The sequence below is a fragment of the Acinonyx jubatus genome, chromosome B4 (assembly GCF_027475565.1).
Source record: "Acinonyx jubatus isolate Ajub_Pintada_27869175 chromosome B4, VMU_Ajub_asm_v1.0, whole genome shotgun sequence".
Taxonomy (NCBI): Eukaryota; Metazoa; Chordata; class Mammalia; order Carnivora; family Felidae; genus Acinonyx; species Acinonyx jubatus.
The window spans coordinates 82077548-82101612 of NC_069387.1; the positions used below are offsets into that span (position 1 = coordinate 82077548).

The window sequence follows — 24065 nt, forward strand, 5'->3', positions numbered from 1 at the left end:
ATAGTGATTCTGCCAATACAAGAGTATTTGAGGGATTAGCTTGTGTGACACAATGATGGACGCGGCTGGTTGTGTGCCTGACCATCCAGCCAACCAACAGATGCTGCTAGGCTTAGTTCTGCTTTAGGAAGGTCACATTTTAACATCTGCACTGGTTTGTACAGCCCTGCCTTCTGTGGCTCCACGGCCAAGTCAGTGCCTTCATTTAAAACCTCATCATTTTCCACTGTCCTCCTTACAAGACACATTGTGATAAGGGTGATCTTTAAAAAATACAAATTTGATTTCTCGAGAAGGTTGATGGGAGAAGGGTGGTGGGAGAGTGGTTGCCAAAGGAGGCTCACCGGAAGGCTGCTTGCATATAACAGTTTTCACTTATATCAGTATTTCAGATCAATAAAAACAGCCGCATTTTGGAAAAAAAAAAAACAACAAATTTGATGGCATCAACCACCAACACCCCTACCACACACACTCCCCTCTTTAAAAATCCTCCAAAGACTCTCCATTTTTTATAGGATAAATTCAGCACTCTTTAGCAGGATACTTAAATTCCTTTATAATCTGGCCTCTGACTACCTTTTCTCCTTTTCTCCATATATCCCGAGTTTCATAACAAATTACTTGTAGTTGACCTTGAAACCGATGCTTTTTTTCTCACCTCAGTATCTCTGGCTATGTAATCGTGCTCTACCTAGAACAGCAGTTCGTGGAGTATGGGCTCAGGAAATCTAAGAGGTCCGCTATTTTCATAACACCAAGATCTAATTTTTCATAATAATACTAAGATGTTATATGCCTTTTTTTACCATGGTGAAATGGTAGGTATAACTGCCACTGCCTTAGCATAAATCAAGGCAGGGGCATCGAACCATACTAGTACCACCCAACACCTGCAGTTTAAAAAAGGAAAGATAAACTTATACATTCCTTGAGCAAACAGTAAAAATTAATAATGTTATTAAATTTCCACTCTTGAGTACATCTTTTTAATAATCTAAATGAAAAATGGAAGTCTATAGTTCTGGAGCATATCAATCAAAGGACAATAATCGTCTCAAGGAAAAGCAACTGAGCTGCAAGCTGAACTTTTTTCATGGCATATCATTACTTCTTGAGTAAGCAACCGACAGGCAAACTATTGTTATGTGGCAACAGTCTTCACAGAAATGAACAAAGTGAGCCTGTTCCTTCAAAGAAAACAAATGAGATAGTACTTGTTGCCAGTGATAAAATTCAAGCTTTTAAAAATCAAAATTTTGAAAAAGGGTATCTTTTGTGAGCTTGACAACTTCTCAATACTTAAGACTTTCCCAATGAAATGATGGTGATATTAATGAATGTGATTTTTTAAATTGAATAATGAACTGTGTCAAACATTTGGAAGTTCTGTGTAACTCAGTAAACCAATATTTTCCAGTTGACCAATTCACGATGATTCAAAATCATACATGGATAAAAGATCCATTCAATGTACAAAGTAAACAACTGAATTTTAATGTCACCAAGTACAAAAGTTCATTAACATGGTTCCAGATTCTACACTGAAACTAACCTTGAAGAAACTACCACATGTTGAGTTTGGGTACAGTATCAAAGAATATCCAATTACCCAAAGATATTAAGATATTTCTCTATTTTCCCACTACAAATCTCTGCGGCTGGATTTTTTCTCATATACTTCAAGCAAAATGACATACTGCAACAGACCGAATGCTGATGCAGATGTAAGAATCCAGCTGCCTTCTATTTAATCCAGACATTAAAGAGATTTGCAAAAATGTAAAACCATGTCCTTCCTTCTCACTAAATCTTTTGTTTAAAAAATTTTTTTTTCATAGGGGCACCTGGGTGGCTCAGTCGGTTAAGTGGCCGACTCTGGCTCAGGTCATGATCTCGCGGTCCATGAGTTTGAGCCCCACGTCGGGCTGTGTGCCGATAGCTGAGAGCCTGGAGCCTGCTTCTGTTTCTGTGTCCCCCTCTCTCTCTGCCCCTCCCCCATTCGTGCTCTGTCTCTCTCTGCCTTTCAAAAATGAATAAATGTTAAAAAAAATTTTTTGTTTTTTCATTAAAAAATGTGTTATATAAATTAATATGTAAGGAACTTACTATGATTTTAATGAACTAATAAATATTTAAATATTTTCTTAGTTTTGATTTCCAATACTGTAAATATTGGTACATATAACCCACATAAATAAAAGGTTCTTTGGAGTCTGTAATAATTTTTATTTTTTATTTTTTTTAATTTTTTTTTTAACGTTTATTTATTTTTGAGACAGAGCATGAACAGGGGAGGGGCAGAGAGAGAGGGAGACACAGAATCGGAAGCAGGCTCCGAGCCATCAGCCCAGAGCCCGATGCGGGGTTCGAACTCAAGGACCGCAAGATCGTGACCTGAGCAGAAGTCGGACGCTTAACTGACTGAGCCACCCAGGCGCCCCTGTAATAATTTTTAAAAGGGTCAAGGGTCCGAGACCAAAAAGTTTGCTAATTTTTTTTTTAATGTTTATTCACTTTTGAGAGAGAGAGGGCATGGGGAGAGGCAGAGAGAGAGAGAGACAGAGGACAGAAGCAGGCTCCGCACTTGACAGGCGAGAACCCCATGCGGGGCTCAAACTCACGAATCATGAGATCATGACCTAAGCCGAAGTCAGCCACTTAACTGAGCCACCCAGGTGCCCCAAAAGTTTGCTAATTTAGGATTTCCCCTGCCCACTCTTATCCTTCAAGGCCCAGAGAACTTAGGTAAAGTTCACCTGATATATCTGCTTACAGTTGAGAACAAAGACTATATTTTTTCATAGGCACTCAATTGTATGTAGAAAGAAAAAAACTACAATGTAATCTGATGTCTATGACATCAGTACTCCACTGTAAACACACATGGATGAAAAAACTTCAAATTGGTTATTTTGTATATATCCACATAACCAAATCTTCTGTCTCAAATCTGGAATCAAGTGCTGGTGGCAATGTAAAATACCTGTATTTGTAGAAGGCAATTTTACTGGGGCACCTGGGTGGCTCAGTCTGTTAAACTTCTGACTTCGGCTCAGGTCACAATCTCACAGTTCATGAGTCTGAGTCCTGCTTTGGGTGAACACAAGCCCCACTTCAGATGAACATGAGCCCCGCTTTGGGCGAACTCCACTTCTCTATCTCTTTATCTCTCTCTCTCCACCTACTCAGATTCATTCTCTCTCTCTCCCTCTCTCTGTCCAACGCTCACTTGTGCCCTCTCTCAAAAAATAAAAATAAAAAAGGTCATTTTACCATATGTTTAAAATTTACACAAGCATACACCCTTAGCAATTTACCTTAATAATTAATTATTCAAGGGGTGCCTGGGTGGCATCTGACTTCGGCTCAGGCCATGATCTCACAGTTTGTGGGTTCAAGCCCCGCATCAGGCTCTTTGCTGACACCTCAGAGCCTGCTTCAGATTCTGTCTCCTCCTCTCTCTGCCCCTCCCCCCCCCCACACACACACTCTCTCTCTCTCTCTCTCTCTCTCTCTCAAAAATAAATAAATATCAAAAAAAAATTTTTTGGGGGGAGCATTCGGTGGCTCAGTTGGTTAAAGCGTTTGACTTCAGCTCAGGTCATGATCTCACGGGTTGTTGAGTTTGAACCCCACGTCGGGCTCTATGCTGACAGCTCGGAGCTTGAAGCCTGCTTCAGATTCTGTGTCTCTGTTTCTCTCTGCCCCTCCCCTGTTCATGCTTTGTCGCTCTCTTTCAAAAAATAAACATTAAAATTTTTTTTAAAAAACATTTTTTAAAAATTAATTATTCCAAATATGGAAAATGACATTTGTACAAGGTTATGCAGCACTCTTTGTAACTGCAAAGACTTGGGGGAAAAAATCAAACTTCTCTTTAATAGGAGAATGATAAAATAAACAGTACAAACATATCCCGTAATACTCTGTAGACACACACAAGAATAAGCTATTCTTGATGTACTTATAAGTTATATTGCTAAGTAAAAAACCGCAAGACAAAGAACCATTTTTGTAAAATGGAGGAAACAACATACATACACAGTTACACATATATGTATACTTTACGTTTATAAGAACATAGGATGCACAAAAACATAGGATGCACATAGTTGTCTCTGGAAAGAACTGACTAGTTGGGTTACAAAAGCAAGAAAAAAACTTCACTCTGCTTTTTTTCTATCCTTAGCATTTTGAATCATGCAAATGTAACACCAATTCAAAAAGTAAATCTAAAAATATGTAAGAATCTTCATTTCATGTAAGGAATAACCTCTCATCTTTTTTTCCCTCGCCTCAAGAAACGTCAATCCCTAATTTTTAACTGTATGTTCAGTGCTGCCTAAGCCAGGTAACTATAATTGACATAAAAATAAAAAGATAGCCACTATGAAACCTTTGAATTAATTGTGTTAAGTGGTTAACTAGTGATTTTGGGGCAGGATCAGGATCTTCCATCTTTTACCTTACATAATTCTGAATTATTTAAATTTCTTAAAATGAGTGTACATTACGTCTGTAATTTGAAAAATGCAAACCTCTGTAAGATGGAAGATGTTAAGTAAAAAAAATCTATGGTCCTGACTTTGAATTGTAAACACTGATATGAACTTGTGATATACTTTCTTAAAGTTGGTGGTGGGCGGGGGGGGGGGGGGGACACCTGGGTGATTAATTGGTTAAGTGTCCAACTCCTGATTGTAGCTTAGGTCATTATCTCACGGTTCATGGGTGAGAGCCCTGAGTTGGGCTCTGTGCTCTCTCTACTCCTCCCTCACTCATGCTCTCACTCGCACACGTGCTCTCTCTCTCAAAATAAACAAACTTAAAAAAAAAAAGATTCATCCAAAAAAACAAAAAAAAGGCACCTTATTTCCTAGCCTTATTCCCTGAAAACAGCAAGAAACAAAGACCAATTCACTAAGCAACTAATATCTCTTTCGCCCAGACTGGTCTCTAACCATTTTCCATTTTTTCCACACAAAGGAACCAGAGTTTCAGGGGCAATGGGCTGATGCACGCCCAGGGATTGGGTATGTAATAGACGATTTCAGAACATCATGTCAGCCAGAAAACAAACAAGCTATCATAGCTAACAGGATCACATCAAAAAGATACTGGAGCCAACCAGAAGAAGCTCCCATTTGCCAAGATGAGACAATCAATGAGACATCAATACAGATAAAATTGGAATTGGCTGAAACACAGAAATAGGCTTAAATCGCAGAGTTTATAATGACAATATTTAAAAAACTTATCAGACACCTTTGCAGGATGTTAGTGAACAAATTCATTTTTTGCAAACAGTAATAACTGTTAATTAAAAGGCTCAAGCATTTGTCTGTTGCACCTTTCCTGTGCCAAACAGGTGATGAAAAGAAGTATTTCTTTACAGAGAAAAAAAAAAAATTCCAGCTAAAATAAATGAAGAAATGATAGAATCTGAGTACTACCATTTTATAACCCGTAATGAAGGAAATGTAAACAATGATCATCAATGGCTGTTGACATCATAAAATATGAGACTAACAGACATCACACACCTTCTCCTGACAGAAGCACACTATGAAGTATTCTAACCAAAAACAGTGAATCTAAATCTGGTCAAGTCTCTAGATGTAACTGCCAATTTAAAGGAAATACAGAGGATAGAGAAACACGTTACATGACACTACTATGATGTCAATCACCAAATCCATCTGTGGGAAACTACTGAACAGATGACCCAGTTCCTTCAACAAATAAACTGCAAAGAAAAAAAAGAGAGTGGAAATCTTTTAGATAAAGAGACTTTTAAAAAAATACATTGACCAACTATAAGGTACAGACTTTATTTGGATCCTTTTTTTTTTTTTTTTGGATGCCATTTTAAACAGATAGGCTTTTTTAACAACTTATGATACAGGGGAGCCTGGGTGCCTCAGTTGGTCGAGCTTCTGACTCTTGATTTTGGCTCAGACAATGATCCAGGGTCATGGGATCCAGCCACAAGTCAACCCCCATGCTGAGCATGGAGCCTGCTTAAGATTCTCTCGCCCACTCCCTCTGCTCCTCTCCCCTGCTCATGGACTCTCTCTCTAAAAAACAAAACAAAACAAAAAAACACCTAAGGGCACCTAGGTGGCTTAGTCAGTTAAGCGTCCGACTCTTGATTTCGGCTCAGGTCATGATCTCTCTGTTTGTGGGATTGACCCCTACGTCAGGCTCCATGCTATTAGTCTGTTTGGGATTCTCTCTCTCCCTTTCTCTCTCCCTCATCAATAAATAAACAGATAAATAAATAAGAACTTCTGATATAATCAAGGAAATAGGAACAACAGATATTTAATATTAAGTAATTATTGTTAATTATTTTGAAGGTAGAAGTGGTTTTGGTACTATGTTTTCTAAAGTGCTTATTTTTTAGGGGCACCTGGGTGACTCAGTCAGTTAAGCATCTGGCTTCGGCTCAGGTCAGGATCTCACAGCTTGTGAGTTTGAACCCCATATTGGGCTCTGTGCTGACAGCTCAGAGCCTGGAGCCTGCTTCAAGATTCTGTGTTCCCCTCTCTCTCTGCCCCTCCCCTGCTCATGCTCTGTCTCTCTCTCTCTATCTCAAGAATAAACAAACATTAAAAAAAATTTTTTTTAAGTCCTTAGTTTTTAGAGATTTATACTGAAATATTTATGAACAAAATAATACGTCACAGATATGCTTCAAAACAATTGGAGGAGGGGGGTTGGTAGGAGGATAGATGAAACAAAGTTAACCATACACTGATAACTGTATATGCAGGTTTATTTTACTATTCCCGTGGCTTTTGGACATTTGAAATTTTCCGTAAGTTTTTTACAAAGCAAATCTCAAAAAAGAAATATATATGCAAAGATACATATACATCTTTGCATAGATATATAAACATATATCTCTTTACATATATATGGTTTTTTTTGTAGATTTGTTTATATACAAATATACATTTACATATATATTTATATATATGCTGAATACAAATACTGAATATATAATATATGTTATATATACTGAATATATATTATATATAGTATTACAATATATATTATGTATTATGCATACACTGAATAGATACTGAATATATATTATACATTTTATGTTATACAACATATTATATATACATATATACTGTTATTAGTATTATATAATATATATACTGAATACAAACACTGGATATATATTATATATAATAACATTATATTATATATAACATGTATCATAATATACATTATCTATAATAATGTTACGTTATATAATACATTAATATAATAATGTATTATATAATATATATTATATATACTGAATATATAATATATACAGTAATATATACACTTTATATGTACTGAATATATATATATATTTATTTATATATATATATACTGAATACAAACACTGAAATGAATTTGGATACTAATCTTTATTTGAAGCCCAGTTCAATATCTAACTCCTTCCCTACCTTTCCATATTGGTTTTTCTCTTTCCTTTTTGTATTTGCATTAAACAACTAGATTCAACTAAATTATACTGCACTATTTATATTACAGAATCGAATCCATTATATCTATTGTTACTTTAATCATCAAATATTCATGTTTTATCTCCACAACCAGCCAGCAAGGTCCTTTAACACACACACACATTTTTGATCCCACAGCCCTAGAATGAGGAACATTCTAATAGTCCCAAGTACCTTACATGACACCCAAGATGTCTCTGGAAAAACCTTGGGACCTATGGAAAAATGTAATATTCTTCCTTGTCGCCCTAAGGACTATTTCGTGCTAAAATTAAGTTCTTATTCTTGTAAAAGCACATAATATTTTCTTCAAATTTTACAGGGATCCCTTTCATGACATCAAAATGGTAAGTTTCCAACAAGTTTAGGCAAGCTAATAAGCACAAGCTTTTCCTCCCAGAATTCAAATGGGCATATTTATACTCTTTCAAAGAAACAGAATTATATATTACTAGGTTTAAACAGAAATTATGTTAATTAAGTGATTGGTTAAATATGAAGCTATTTAATAAAAACTTCAGCTACAATATAAAAAGACAGCTTACCCCCAAAAATAGTCTCAAAGCCCAGGGAACAAAGAACTCACTATCTAACTGAAAACCAACCAAGAGTGTTGGAAAATAAGTCTACTGGAGTACTTACAAGTTTTAAGAATTGATTTTATCGTCCCTTTACTCTTTTAATAGGTGTTTTAAAATAACTGATTTTCCCTCTAATTTAAAAGAAATTAATGCTCCTTTTTAAATAGAGATAAGCAAGAATAAAATAAAAATTATCCTGCTACCTCCTTCATAACATTTTGTCTCAATAAACAGTAAATTCTTTGAGGGCAGCTCATTTCTCCAAGGAACAAGGTCCCCCACTTCTAGAATTCATCCATGGAAACCCCAGCAGAAAGGAAAGGGAGGGGGAAAAAAAAAAAGCACATAGGCTTAATTCAATGAGAGTAATATATAGATTTGTTTTTACTTTGTTTACATTTCCCCATTCGTATAAATCTAGTGTGAAAAAAACCCATACATTTCATTTTTATGGATTTTTCTTGGTTTATAATAATTTTTTGGCATTTTTCCAGCATCCTTAAAATTTCTTACTATAGTAGCAGCAAAGTCCTACATTTCCAATTGCCAAATCAGGTAGTAAACACATATTCATTCTATATGTAAAATCTTACTCAATTTTAACTTATATTTAAATTAGTTACTCAAAATAACTTTTTATTTCTTATTTCTTTTGTTGAAGTCTACCAACTGCATCAACAGATTTTCACATTTTATGTACAGTTAAACGTATATAGAATAAGTTTCTCCTCAAAATATCCCACAAAAATCTGAATTCACACACATGCAAAACAATTCCAGTGTCCTAAAATTCATCCACAAGTACCCAAATATAATGCTCACCTGATCTCTAGCTCAGATGTAATGAATGCCTCATCCATCCAGGTAAAGTGTAAGAACTGTACTTATCAAGCATAATTTGGGGAGACAGTAAGGAAAGAATAGTGGATAGCTCCCAGCAATTCACCTAGGAGGGGAAAAAAATGATCCCTTTCACATCCAGAGCGTAGGTTCTAACAAGTTTTCAGCCACAGCCAAATAAAATTCTCAGAACAGTCCTGACTTTTCACTGGACTCTGTGTCTTAATTAAGTAGTCTCAGTGACAGTGCAAAAATTAATTTGAAACTACCTTTCTTCTTTACTCTGAAAAGCTGAATATTGTCTGTCTTGACTATTAAAATCCCCAGAGATTTCAATTCTGCAGGAACTCTACATGGTTCTAAATTTAGACAAGTAATAGAAATAGTTGGAAGGCATGCAATTCACTTTAATATCTGAACTTTTATGTTGCCAGGCAGCTAATTTCTTAAGTAATCCTAGAGCAGTCATCCACATAAAAGAATAAATATATAAGCCATATAATCAACTGATAGGCTAGTAATGGTGTTAATTAAAATATTACCTATAATTTCTGAAAATGAGTAACACCCCTCCTCCAAAAACAAAGGTTATAACTTCTTCCATAGGGATAACAGGACAGGATTTTAAATATTTCAACAGAACAGGTTAATAGCACATGGTGACTTTCCTTACAACTGATTTGTTTCCACATCAATGAACATACCAATAGGCTTAATGGATTTCACCTTCAGTGTAAAATGTTTTTGTGGAAGGAACTGACCTATCTTGTTTCATGTAGAGTCCCAGAGTGGAGTATGTTCTCAAGCTGTTGGACCATAAGTGATTGGGGTATACCAGATCATAATTCTAAGGCTAACTCTTTTTGGATTCTCTAAAACATCAGACCTCTATAAGGAACCACAAAAACTATACTCCCAACAGAAATGTTCAATACAATAAATAACCAACTTCATGTCAGTTTCCCAGACTCAGGTCATGATCTCATGGCTCGGGAGTTCAAGGCCTGCATAGGGCTCTGCGCTGACAACTTAAGCCTGGAGCCTGCTTCGGGTTGTGTCTCCCTCTCTCTCTGTCCCTCCCCCACTCACACTCTGTCTCTGTCTGTCTCTCTCTCACAATTAATAAACATTAAAAAAATTTTTTTAAGGAATCATTTGTCACTAAAGGAATCAGCGTTCCTTGCAGAAATGATTTATTCCAGGTCTGGGGCAGGTAAAAGTACAAGGTGAACCTGGAACACCTTGCAGTGCCAGAGTGGATCACGTCAAAAGGACATAGGAATCAGTTTGATAGGGCTCCCACTGACCAAATTTACAACAAATTTGCTGTATTTTTAATACTGAATATGGTATTTTCAACAGCAATAGATTATAACATACTGAATTTTTTAAAAATACCAAGTCTACAGTAACCATCAAAAACAAAAAAAGGAGGGGCACCTGTGTGGCTCAGTCAGTTAAGTGTCCAACTCTTGATCTTTACTCAGGTCGGGCTCTGGGCTGAGCCTTGTTGGGATTGTCTCTCTCCTCTCTCTCTGCCCCTCACCTGCTCACACGCTTTCTTTCTCTCAAAATAAACTTAAAAAAAAAAAAAAAAAAAGGGAGGGGGAGTAAAAATAAAACTCTTCCTTTTAGAACACCACCAACTAGAAAACGTAGAATTTATGAGAGAATCAACATTTTGCATGACCACCAATGTAATAACCAATTCAGGCAAGGATCATAAATGCACGTTAATACCACTGAGTAAAACATTAAGGAATAGAAAGGTCACACATTTTTAAAAGTGTCATTCCACAGACTGCTTAATTACAAAGGGGAAAAGGTACCTTTACAAAGAAGAAATGTCGCTGACATCAACATAACTAAGTGACCAAACTTTTTATCACCAACAATGGAACAAAAGGACATTATGTGCACAGAGACACACATAACATCTTGCCAAAAATGTTTAACCTGAATCTAATCAAGACAAAGCCAAATTGTGACACATTATTCAACATAACTAGCCTGGTCTCCAAAAAATATCAATGACGTTAAAAACAAAAACGGGGGAGAACTGCTCTGAATTAAAAGACTAAAAAAAAACCCAAAAACAAAAATGACAAATGCAACACATGATCCTTGACTAAATCCAGGATTGGAAGGAAAGCTATAAAGCAGTATCTCAATTGAGATAATTGAGCAAATCTGAGTATAGACTATTGCATTAACAATTATACCACTGTAAGATATTTTGAATGTGATAATAAGTTTGATAGTACGATTATGGTGATACAGGAAAACAACTTGTTTTTAGGCAAAAGATGCTTAAGAAATTTTGAGGTGAAGTTTTCTGAATGTCTGTAATATGCTAATAAAAGTTTCCAGATTTCCTAATACACTAATAAAAATTCTTGATATACAATGAACAATAATGTATATATGTGTAGGGAGGGAAGGGAGAGAGAAAGGTGGATACAGAAAAAGAAGAGTGAAGAAGGGGGTAAAGAGAGTGAGAGAGCACAAACGCAATAAAATATTTGATAAATATAGGTAAATGTCATACTGATATTCAGTGTATCACTCTTCCGACTTTTCTATAGGTTCAGAATTCTTCCAAATAAAAAAGCTGGGGTAGGGGCATCTGGGTGGCTCAGTCAGTTGAGCTTCCAACTTCAGCTCAGGTCATGATCTCAGGGTTCATGAGTTCAAGCCCCCTATGGGGCTCACTGCTGTCAGCACAAAGCCAGCTTCAGATCCTTTTTCTCCCTCTGTCTCTGCCCCTCCCTCACTCATGCTGTTTCTCTCAAAAACAAATAAACATTGGGGCACCTGGGTGGCTCAGTTAAACGTCAGGTTCTTGATTTCAGCCCAGGTCATGACCTCACGGTTTGTGAGTTTTTGAGTCCCACGTCGGGCTCTGCGCTGACAGCACAGAGCCTGCTTGGGATTCTCTCTCTCCCTCTCTGCCCCTCCCATGCTTGTGCTCTCTCTCTCAAAATAAATAAACATTAAAAAAAAAAATTGGGGGTGAAAAAGAATAAGAAACAACGTTAACCCAAACTTAGCTATCCGATGTAAATTTTGCTGTGTCCTGAAAAACCAATTCCAGGTGGTGGTTACAGGCACAGACCTTGGCATGAAGCTGCTATGCTCTGGCTGCATGACCTAACCTAACCTCTCTGTTATGGTCTGCATGGGTCCTCCCAAAATTCATTTTGAACCCTAACCCCCCAAAATGATAGTATTAGGAAGTGGGGCCTTTAGGAGGTGAATGGGATTAATGCCTTATAAAAAAGGTTCCAGAGAGATCGCTATCCATTCTACCATGCAAGGACACAGTGAGAAGCAGCTGGCTATGAACCAGGAAGAAGGCCTTCACCAGAATTCAACCATGCTAGTGCCTTGGACCTCCCAGCCTCCAGAACTGTGAGAAATAAGTTTCTGTTGTTGATAAGCCACACAGTCTATGGCATTTTGTTATAGCAGTCTGAACAGACAAAAGACACTCTAAGCTTCAACTATAAAATAAGGGTACTACAGTACTACTCCATGGGGATTATTATTGTGAGAAATAAATGATCTATTATCTATTATACTTATATAATATTATCTATTATCTATTATACTTACATAATATCCCATTCTTTGTTCACTTAACTTTCTTGTAAGTATGGGGACACTGGACCAATTTTTAGCCTTTCTATGTCTTGGCAACTAGGTTACAGTAACTTTATTAAAATTTTGTGAATTGCCAAATATATCCAACTTCAAATAAAAGTTAAAATGCATTCCATCTAAGGCCCAATAAAAATAAGTCCACCTTTAGCACAAATAACAGAGCTAACATACTCTGAAGTACCTGTAAGTGGTATAAGCAGCAGCTTCTCACAGCTTATATTCTCCTTACTCAAAATACTAGTCACAGGCTTGCCTTCGTCCCCCAAATAGCAATCTTTACATTAAAATCCAAAGCCATCAAACCAGAAGTACCTCTTAAATTCTATTTACCGGGGCTTCATCACTCCACAAGTTTGCCCTGGTGACCTCATCCTGGATTGGAACATCCCTTCCTCTCTCTAGAGCTCCAGATTCATTTACACAATTAGCTGATACATATCTCCAAAAGTGAACTCTCTACCAACACTCTTCTAACCCCAAATCTGCCCCCCCACATTTTATGTGATATATGTGCTATAATCAACATATTAGTTACTGGTGTAAAACATGACTCAATATATGTATATATTGAAAAATGATCATAGTAAGTCTGGTTAACATCCATCGCCAAACATATTTATAACTGTTTCTTGTGATGAGAACTGTTAAGATCTACTGTTAACAACTTTCAAATATATAACACAGTATTATTAACTACAGCCACCATGTTGTACATGAAACCTCCAAGGCTTTTTTTCATACCTGGAAGATTATACATTTTTCCACCTTAACCCATTTTGCCCACCTCCACCCCTGCAACCACCATTCTTTTCCATGAATTATGTTTTGTTTTTTTAGACTCCACATCATTAATGAGATCAGAGTATTTTGTCTTTTCCTTATTTCACTTAGCATAATGCCCTTAAAGTCCATCCAACCACATTGTCACGAATGGCAGGATTTCTGTTTATGTCTGCATAATACTCCATTGTATGCACATACATTTTATCTGTTCATTTGTTGCCAGACACTTGGGTTGTTTCCATGTCATGGCTCTTGTTTAATACTACAATGAACATGGGGATGCAGATACCTCTTAGAGATAGTGACTTTATTTTCTTCAGGTATATATCCAGAGGCAGGATTGCTGGTTCATATTTTTAAATGAAAATGTAAAATTTTTTCTACTTTTAGTTCTGTTTTTAATTTCTTGAGGAACTGTTTTCCATCGTGGCTGCACCACTTTACATTCCCAGCAACACTGCACAAAAAGCTCCCTTTTCTCCATATCCTTGCCAACACTTGTTAGTTCATCTTTTTGATGCTAGCCATTCTAACAATAGTACAAAGTGGTATCTCACTGTGATTTTGATTTGCATTTCCCTGATGATTAGTAACATTGAACACCTTGTCCTGTACCTGTTGTTCATCAGTATGTCTACTTCAAAACAAAGTGTCTAGGGGCGCCCTGGGTGGCTCAGTCGATTAAGCATCCGACTTCGACTCAGGTCATGATCTCATGGTTCACAGGTTCAAGCCCCGTGTCAGGCTCTGTGCTGACAGCTCAGAGCCTGGAGCCTGCTTCAGATTCTGTGTCTCCCTCTCTCTCTGCCCCTCCCCCGCTCGCTCGCTCTCTCTCTCTCTCTCTCTCTCTCTCTCTCTCTCTAATATAAACACTAAAAAAACTTTTTAATGTCTATTCAGTTCCTCTGCCCATTTTTTAAAAAAAATTTTAATGTTTATTTTTGAGAGAGAGAGAGAGGCAGAGTGCTAGCAGGTGAGGGGCAGAGAGAGAGAGACACAGAATCCGAATCAGGCTCCAGGCTCTGCGCTGTCAGCATAGAGCCTGATGCAGAACTTGAACCCACGAGCCAAGCCCTGAGATCATGACCTGAGCTGAAGTCAGACACTTAACCAACTTAGCCACCCAGGCACCCCTCCTCTGCTCATTTTTAAAGCAGACTGTTTTTTCTATTTAAGTTGTAGGAGTTCTTCATGTATTTTGAGGATATTAACCCTTTATTGGATATGATTTGCTAATTTTTTTCTACCAGATCGTTCATTTTATTGAGTTTCACTTACTGTGCAAAAAGCTTTTTAATTTTTATTTTTTTATTTTTTAAGTAATCTCTACATCCAGCATGAGGCTTAAACTCAAGACCAGAAGATCGAGAGTCTCATGCTCTACCAACTGAGCCAGCCATGCGCCTGCATGCAAAAGCTTTTTTGTTAGATGTAGTTCCACTTGTATATTTTTGCTTTTGGTACCTTTGTTTTTGGTGTCAAATCCAAAAAACTCATCACCAATACAGAAGTCAAGGAGCTTACTGCCAATGTTTTCCTCTAAGGGTTTTATGGCTTCAGGTCTGTTTCCAAGTCTTTAATTCATTTTTCATTTATATTTACATACAGTAGAAGACGGTTGTCCAGTCTACCCAACACTGAAAAGACTGTCCTTCCCTATTATATATTCTTGGTTCCTGTGTCATAAATTTATTGACCATATATGCCTGGGTTTGTTTCTGGGCTCTCTAATCTGTTCCATCAATCTATATGACCATTTTCATGCTGTTACCATACTGTTTTGATTATTATAGCTTTGCTATATAGTTTGAAGTCAAGAAGTGTGATGCAAGGGCTCCTGGGTGGCTCAATTGGTTAAGCATCTGACTTCAGCTCAGGTCATCATCTCATGGTTTGTGGGTCTGAGCCCAGGTGGAGCCTGCTTGGGATTCCCTCTCTCTCTCCCTCTCTCTGCCCCTCCCCCCACTCGTACTTTTTCTCTCTCTCTCAAAACAAACTTAAAAAAAAAAAAAGTGTGATGACTCCAGTTTTGTTTTTCTTTCTCAACACTGCTTTGGCTATTTGGGGTCTTTTGTGGTTCCATACAAATTTTAGGATTGTTCTATCTCCATGAAAAATACCACTGGAATTTGGGTAGCAATTGAACTGAATCTTTAGATTGCTTTAGGTAGTATGGACATATTAACAATATTAATTCTTCCAATCCATGAACAGAGAATATCTTTCCATTTATTTGTATCTTCAATTTATTTCATCAACATCTTACTGTATTCAGCGTAGAGACCCTTCACATCCTTGGCTAAATTTATTCCTAGGTATTTTATTCTTTTTGATGCAATTGTAAATAAGACTCTTTTCTTTCTTTTTTCTTTTTTTGGACTATTTTCTTAATATATACTTTTTAAGTTTATTTATTTTGAGGGTGCCCGGATGGCTCAGTCAGTTAAGCACCCAACTTCAGCTCAGGTCATGATCTCACAGTTTGTGAGTTCGAGCCCTGTGGTAGGCTCTCCACTGCCAGCACAGAGCCTACTTCAGATCCTCTGTCCCCCTCTCTCTCTGCCCCTTCCCTGCTCACATGCTCTCTCTCTTCAAAAATAAACACTTAAAAAATTAAAAAATCAAGTTTATTTTGAGAGTGCAAATAAGGGAGGGTCAGAGAGAGGAGAGAAAGAGAATCCAGAGCAGGCTGCGCACCATCAGCAGGGAACCCAACATGGGACTCAAACCCGTGAATCGTGAAATCATGACCTGAGCCAAAATCAAGTCAGATGCTTAACTGACTGAGCCAGCTAGGCACCCCTCTTAGCATCTCTTTCTGATAGTTCATTATCAGTGTACAAAACATGATTGATTTTTGTATATTGATTTTGTATCCTGCAATTTTACTGAATTCATTTATTTATTTATTTATTTATTTTTTGGTGTTTAGGATCTTCTATATATAATATCACATCATCTGCATACAGTGACATTTTCACTTCTTCCTTTCTGAGTTAGATGCCTTTTCTTTTTCTTGCTCAACTGCTCCAGTTAGGACTTCCAATTCCATGCTGAATAAAAGTGGCAAAGAAAAACTTTCAGCTATTCACTGTTGAGTACCATGTAAGCTGTGGGCTTGTAATATATGGCCTTCATTATGTTGAGATGCATTCTCTCTGTATCTACTTTATTGAGTTTTTATCATTAACGGATGCTAAATTTTGACAAATGCTTTCTCTGCATCTATTGAGACGATCATGTTTTGTTTTAAGATGATCATGTTTTTTAGCTTTCATTTTGTTAAAGTGGTATACCACACTGATTTACAGCTGTCGAACCATCCTTGTATCCCTGGAATAAATCCCATTTGATTACAGTATATAATTCTTTTAATATACTGTTGAATTAGGTTTGCTAATATTTTGTTGAGGATTTTTACATATGTGTTCTTTGGGGATGTTGGTCTGAAATTTTATTTTCTTACAGTTCCCTTGCCTGACTCTGGTATCAGGGTTAGGTTGGCCTCAGAGAATAAGTTTAGAAGTGTTCCCTCCTATTTTTTTGAATAGTCTGAGAAAGATTGGTATTAATTCTACTTTAAATATTTCACGGAACTCACCAGTGAAGCCTTCAGGTCCTGGAGTTTTGTTTCTTGGGAGATTTTTGATTACTGGTTCAAACTCTTTACTAGAAATGGGTCTGTTCAGATTTTCTATTTATTCATGATTCACTCTCAGTAGTATGTATGTTCCCAGGAATTTATCCATTTCTTCCAGGTTGTGCAATTTGTTGGAATATAAATTGTTTGCAGGATCTCTTGGAATCCTTTGTTTTTCTGCGGTATCAGTTATAACATCTCCTCTTTCATTTCTGATTTTGAGTCCTCTCTCTTTTCTTCTTGGTGAGCGTAACTGAAGGTTTGTCTGTTTTTTTTCAAACAACCCACTTTGTTTCATTGATTTCATCCATCATCATTTTAGTCTCTAGTTCACTTATGTCTGCTCTGATCTTTATTTCCTTCCTTCTATAACTTTAGGCTTAGTTCTTTCTTTTTCTAGTTTCTTGAGGTATAAAGTTAGGTTGTTTACTTGACATCTCTCTTGATTCTTAATGTAGGCATTTATCACTATGAACTTCTCTTTTAGAACTACTTTTGCTACATCCCATAGGGTTAGTATTTTGTATGTTGGTATTTCCATTTTCATTTGTCTCTTGTATTTTTTTCTCTTTTGATTTCTTCTCTGATCCAATGGCTGTTTAATAGTATGTTGTTTATCTCTACATATTTGTGAATTTTCCAGGTTTCTTCTTGTAATTGATTTCTGGTTTCCTACCATTGTAGCCAGGAAAGGTCTTGATATGATTTCAATCTTAAATTTATTAAGATATGTTCTGTGGCTTAACATATTATCTACCCTGAAGAATGTTCCATGAGCACTTGAGAAGAATGTTTTTTCTGTTGATTTGGGATGGAATGTTCTGTGTATGCCTGTTAAGTCCATCTGGTCTACCATGTCATTCATGGGAATGTTTCTTTATTGATTTTCTGCCTGGATATTCTACCCCTTGAAGAAAGTGAGGTATTAAAGTCCCTTATTATTGTACTCCTATTTCTTCCTTTAGGTCTAATAATATTTGCTTTATATATTTAGGTGCCCCTAAAGCCCTTTCTTATTTCAGTTAACAATCCTACCCAGTCACCCAGGACAGAAACTGAGAGTCATTTATTCACAATTCCTTCCCTCTCCTCTCACATTTAACCAATTTCCAAATTCTAGCACCATCTCCTTGACCCATCTGATCTTCTCAGCTCCTACCTTTCCCCACTCCCACCACTTCTGGGCAAAGAATTTAGTTAGTGGAGCAAGACCTCCAGAGCTTTTTTTTTTTTTTTTGGCCTCCATCAGAGCAACCAGCTATGTTCTTGATGATAACTGTTCTGTTGGCCTGTATTCCTGAATACAGGAAAGCCTCTGACCTACCCCTGATGGATGTGTAGTGTGAATGAGAAATAAACATTTCAAGCTATTGAGAGCTGGGTTTTGTTTCTTACCCAGCATACCTTGGTCTACCCAGATTTCAACATCTTCTGCATGGACTACTACACCAGCCTCCTAACAAGTGTTTCCCACTCTACTCTAAATCCCTTGTAAGTATTTCTCTAAATTGCTACCAGTTACTTTTGTAAAACAAACATTCTGTTTCTCTGATTAAAATCTTCAGAGGTTTCTCTTTCCCTCAAAATATCCCAAATTGCTTAACACAACTCTTAAAGCCTACCATAAAATCAGGGTCTCTATATATTCTCTCCAGCTATTCAAAATAGTGCTACATCTCCATACATACAATATCCTTTAATACTAGGTCTTTGCTCAGGTTATTCTATCTACTTGAAATGCCTTCCGGCCCTCACACCACCTCCCCTACCTTTGCCTGCCTAGCCAGCCATACAAGACCCCTCCCTAGTCAGCTATCCCTCCTACCCTCTCAAAAGCTATTCAGAGTTGGCTCTGCTCAAGGCCCCCATTTTACACATCAGGTCCCTAACCCAAAAGGATAAGTTTACATCACAAGGAACAGTAAGGACCTAAGGCCCTCAAATTCCTTTGTTCAGACACCAAACAATTGTCCCCACACCTTTCTTGACCTTTTCCCTCCATCTTAATGAAGGAAATAATAATTCTACCTCTGTTCTGGATTTCATCTTCTCTACGTACTCCAGGACTTCCCTCCATTATTACCACTCTCTATGGTCTTGCTCATTCACCAAACATATAAATATGCTCAAATCTGTCATCTTAAAAAACTCTTCCTTGAACCCCACGTTCCCTACTATTCTCTGTCTCCACCCCTCTGCAATCATCTTGAAAAACAGGGCTTATTTGCCTTTATTTTCCCACCTTCTATTTATTCCTCAATCCAATGCGATTTGGCCTCTGCTCTCATCACTCCAGTGACCCTATTTTCACTGAGGTCACCAATGACCTGAATGCCAAATCCATTAAGTTCTTTTCTGTCTTTATCATACTTGATCTTTCTACCTCACTTAACATGACTTCGCCTTCCTCCACCTTCAAACTCTCTTCTCTAAGGTCCTATCACACACATTTTATTGGTTTTCCATTTACCTCCTGACCTCCACAATTTTCTTCCAAGACTCCGCTGCCACCAGTCACACCTTTAACTGTCAGTGTTCTCCAAGGTTCTCTCCTCAGCGTTTGGCTCTTCAGTCTCAACATGATCCTTAGATGACCCAACATTTCACTTCAACTGCAGCATATATACACAGTTGACTCACAATGTCTCTCCAGCCTCAAATTCTCTCTCCAACTCCAAACCAGTACACCTAACTTCCTTCCAGTCCAAAATAAATTTACCTGTATTTCTAGACATACAACTTTCTGTATTCCCTAACTCATAAATAATGTCACCATCCACCCTGGTATGGAACCCAGAAAACCAGGAGTCATCCAAGAGCTCATCCCTCTTAATTACCACTATTCATTCTCTCTCATTCTGGTTCTCTTGCTTGGTCACTCATGCGCATGCAAGCGTGCATGCGTGCGCGCGGACACGCGGACACGCGGACACACACACACACACACACACACACCCTCCAAGTCTGATTCTACCTCCTAAATAGCTCTTCAATCTGTTCATCCCTGTGTACTTGCAGAACCACTATGGAGCCTATTTCTTTTTCTTTTTTTTAATGTTTTATTTTTTATTTTTAGGAGAAAAAGAGACAGAGCATGAGTGGGGAAGGGGCAGAGAGAGGGAGACACAATCCAAAGCAGGCCCCAGGCTCCGAGCTGTCAGCACAGAGCCTGACACAGGGCTCAAACCCACGACCGGGAGATCATGACCTAAGCTGAGGTTGGACGCTCAACCGACTGAGCCACCCAGGTGCCCCAGGCCTATTTCTAACCTGGACTATTTTGACTACCCTTAAACTGGATCCCTGATTCCAGTCTATTTTCCAACCCAGTTCCCACATTGTCACAGTGATCTTTAAAAAAAAAAAAAAAAGTCCTTCAATAGTTTTCATAGTTTAAGACAAAATGTAAACTTTTTGGCTTATTGAAGGCCTTCAAGATCAGGCCCCTACCTACCTCACTAGCCTCTTCTCTGACTAATCCCCACAAGCATCCCATGTGTAGGCACATCCTGCTCCTTGCAGTGTCAAAAGCATCATGCTGCTTTGCTTTATACCTCCACTCTTTATACACACAATTCCTCCCCAAAACTCTCTTCCCCATACTTTTCCACCTGGCTGACTCTTACCAGTCCTTCAAGATTCAGCTGGAACATTACCTTCTGACAGGAAGTCTTTCCAGATCTCCACTGTGCTTCCAAAGCACCTTGTACATTCCTTTAAGCTCAGCGTTCTATCAGGCTGCGTTATCACTGATGGGCCTGTCTAAGCTCTTTGTTCTTTATACTCTTAGAACCTAATATTGTAGCTATCCGTATGCTGGTTAAATGAAAGAATCCATTGAGACTCCATTCAAATTTTACCTTCTCTAAAAAGTTGAATCTGATCCTGTCACTTAGAGTTAACCATCCCTCCTCCTTCCTTTCCTATTACATTTTATCACCATCTTGTAACACTTGTAACTTTACAGCTTATGTACAGTTGACCCTTGAACAACACAGGTTTGAACTACACTGGTCCACTTATATGTGAATATTTTCAATAAACGTGGTGCAGTACCATAAATGTATTTTCTCTTCCTTATGATTTTACTAATAACATTTTCTTTTCTCTAATTTGCTTCATCGTAAGAATACAGTATATAATACATATAACATGCAAAATATGTGTTAATCGACTACATTATTTGTAAGGCTTCAAGTAAACAGTGAGCTATTAGTAGTTAAGTTTTGGGGAGTCGAAAGTTATAGATGGATTTTTGACCATGTGTGGGGCTGGGTGCCCTATGTTGTTCAAGGGTTAACTGTATTTTTTTGGAATCTATAATAAAACATGAGCTCCAGGGCACATGGGTGGCTAAGTCAGTTAAGCGGTTGACTCTTGATTTTGGATCAGGTCATGATCTCACAGTTTCATGAGATCGAGCCCTGCATCAGGCTCCACGCTGATGGTGCAGAGCCTGCTTGGGATTCTCCCTTCCTCTTTCTCCACCCTTCCCCTGCTCATTCACTCTCTCTCTCTCAAAACGAATCAACAAACATTTAAAAAAAAATTTTTTTTAATTTGGGGAGCCAGGGTGGCTCAGTCGGTTAAGAGTCCAACTCTTGATTTTGGCTCCAGTCATGGTCTTGCAGTTCATGGGTTTGAGCCCCATGTCAGGCTCCACACTGACAGTGCAGAGCCTGCTTTGGATTTTCTCTCTTTCCCCCTCCAGTGTGAGCGCTCTCTCTCTCTCACAAATTAAATAAACTTAAATTTTGTTTTCTAATTAAAAAAAATAAATAAAATTTTTTTTCAATTTAAAAAAATTGAGGCACCTGGAGGCTCAACTGGTTAAGCGCCCAACTCTTGATTTTGGCTTAGGTCATGATCTCATGGTTCGTGAGTCTGAGCTCCGCATTGGGCTTGTGCTGGCAGTGCAGAGCCTGCTTGGGATCTTTTGTCTCCCTCTCTCTCTACCCTTCCTCTGCTCACTCACACTCTCTCAAAATAAAATAAGTAAACTTTCAAAAAAAAATAAAACATGAGCTTCTTGAGGATAGGGGCAGTGTCACTTTTTTTTTTTTTTTTTGGTATCTTTGGCATATAACACAGTATCTAACAAACAGGCACTTAATAAACATCTGAGTGAATGAATGAGTTGGTCTCTTCATAAATTTTCTTGATGTTAGGTATTACTTTGGAAGCAGTTCTATAAACCTCACTTGAAGATCCCTCCTTCTATTATAAAAATACAGAAGGATCAGAAGCTAAGGGAAGATGTTCTAACAGAGAAGTATTCTAGGAAGAAAAACATAGGCACCACTTATTTTAAACACAAACTAATAATAAACAGACAGTTTCTCTGATTTCTAAGCTAATGCTATATGATAGGCTTGTAGTACACCTAAGAGTTAGATAACAAGACTGTATCTGTATTAAGTGAAAAAAACTGGGTTGGTAAAACGAAACAGAAGCAAGTGAGTTCCTGTCATTCTTCATTGAAAATCTATCAGCTTTTCAGGGGTCCTCATGTGGCAGAATGCCCTTACTGTGGGCACTGAACAAAACACAAGTCAACAATAAAGGACAAGATGAAACAGAGAAGACAGAACCTCACGGCCTAGAACACATTATGGATTTGAGTAGATCCTATGCCTGGATCCAGCCAGTCCACTAAATTGAAAAGACAACTGCCATTTCCCAACCTATAAGAAACCAAGAGGAAAAGCAATTATGAAAACAATGTTAATTCCAAAGAGAAAAAAAGGAAGAAAATGGAAGAAAACAGAGCACACAGAAATAAAGCACCATTTTCTCTTGGCCAATATTAACTTCAATACTGTTGTGTTATTTAACAGCATTGGAGAACAATATTTAGAGACTAGTAATTTGATCATGTTTAATACAGACTGTCCTTCTGTGAGGTAGGCTATCCTTGCTTACTATGGCCACTGGGTGTAAATACAATCAGCTACATGGAAAATGTGCTCGTTAATATCTGCAGACACTTCTTTGTCCCTCTTCCATATTACTAGCTAACTGTAGGTGAGTAAAATATTGAAGCTAGCTTAAGAATCCATTAAATGCAGCGTCAGTCTCAAGCATTTACATTTTAAATCAATAGATACATCAAAAAGCATTACTTACTTGACCTTAAGAGACACCACCAAAAGTTTTCCTCTACCCTAAAGGATACAGACCATCAACTCCATTCTACATATAAAGACACTGATTCAGTGGAATCAATGACATTAAACTCAGAAAAGTATCAGAGAACTTCAAACAGGGTTAAAAATTCATTTAAGCAGTGGCTCTGATTTTACTTCTCATAAAGCCTACACAGAAACCAAACAAGTCTGTATTCTTTCAATAGTACTATCTCACTGGTCAAATACATGTAATTTTTCAGCCATCGCATTCATTCAAAAAGATCTGCACTACCATATAAGGAAAATACTACAAGTAAAAATCCCTATTTTGACTTCATAACCAAAAACACTGATAGGATGGAGATAAAACACAAAGAATAAATTTTAAACCAAATAACTATGAAGGGGAAATAAGAAGATTGGAAAGGGGTATACATAATGTAAGTCTGAAGATACTATGATAATAGGAAAGGTAAATCTTTGATGGTACAAGCAATGAGAGCAAAACTTTGGTTCAGGATTTCAGTTATTGGGCTTAGTATAGCTCTGGTCCAAATCAAGACTCAAACAATGATTTCTCTTGGTTACGATATTAGCTAGGAGAGGCAAAACAACTGGCAAAATCACAATCTAGAACACACACCTCTAGAACATATGCTTCAAATCATCTAGTTTCTTTCTTTGCTTCTCTTCCTTATAGTCAGTAGAGGAATAAGACAAAAATCACATGTTCTAGAGAGCTCTTTTGGCACAGTAGAGATCACGATCCTAGCAAATTTAATTTCAGTGTGAGCAGAAACTCAGAATGAGATATATAAAGAGGAATATGGTTAAGGTAAAGACAAAGGGGAACCCAGCTCTGTAGAAACTGGTTCAAAAGAGGCAGACAAAATGAGAG

The 24065-nt window shown here is 37.5% G+C and overlaps 1 protein-coding gene across 13 annotated transcripts in view; it reads right to left on the reverse strand.

The window, feature by feature from the left end:
• R3HDM2 (R3H domain containing 2) overlaps positions 1-24065 on the reverse strand; it is a 159193-nt gene that overhangs the window by 126781 nt on the left and 8347 nt on the right. For 7 of the 13 annotated variants that reach the window (XM_053226417.1, XM_053226411.1, XM_053226408.1 and 4 more), the window contains exon 1: positions 8936-10516. The exons of 5 other annotated variants lie outside the window; for them this stretch is intronic. The gene's annotated coding sequence lies outside the window, so the exon portion shown is untranslated. Of the gene's footprint in view, positions 1-8935; positions 10517-24065 lie in introns of those variants that run through there. One more of the 13 variants, XM_053226414.1, reaches the window with a different exon arrangement.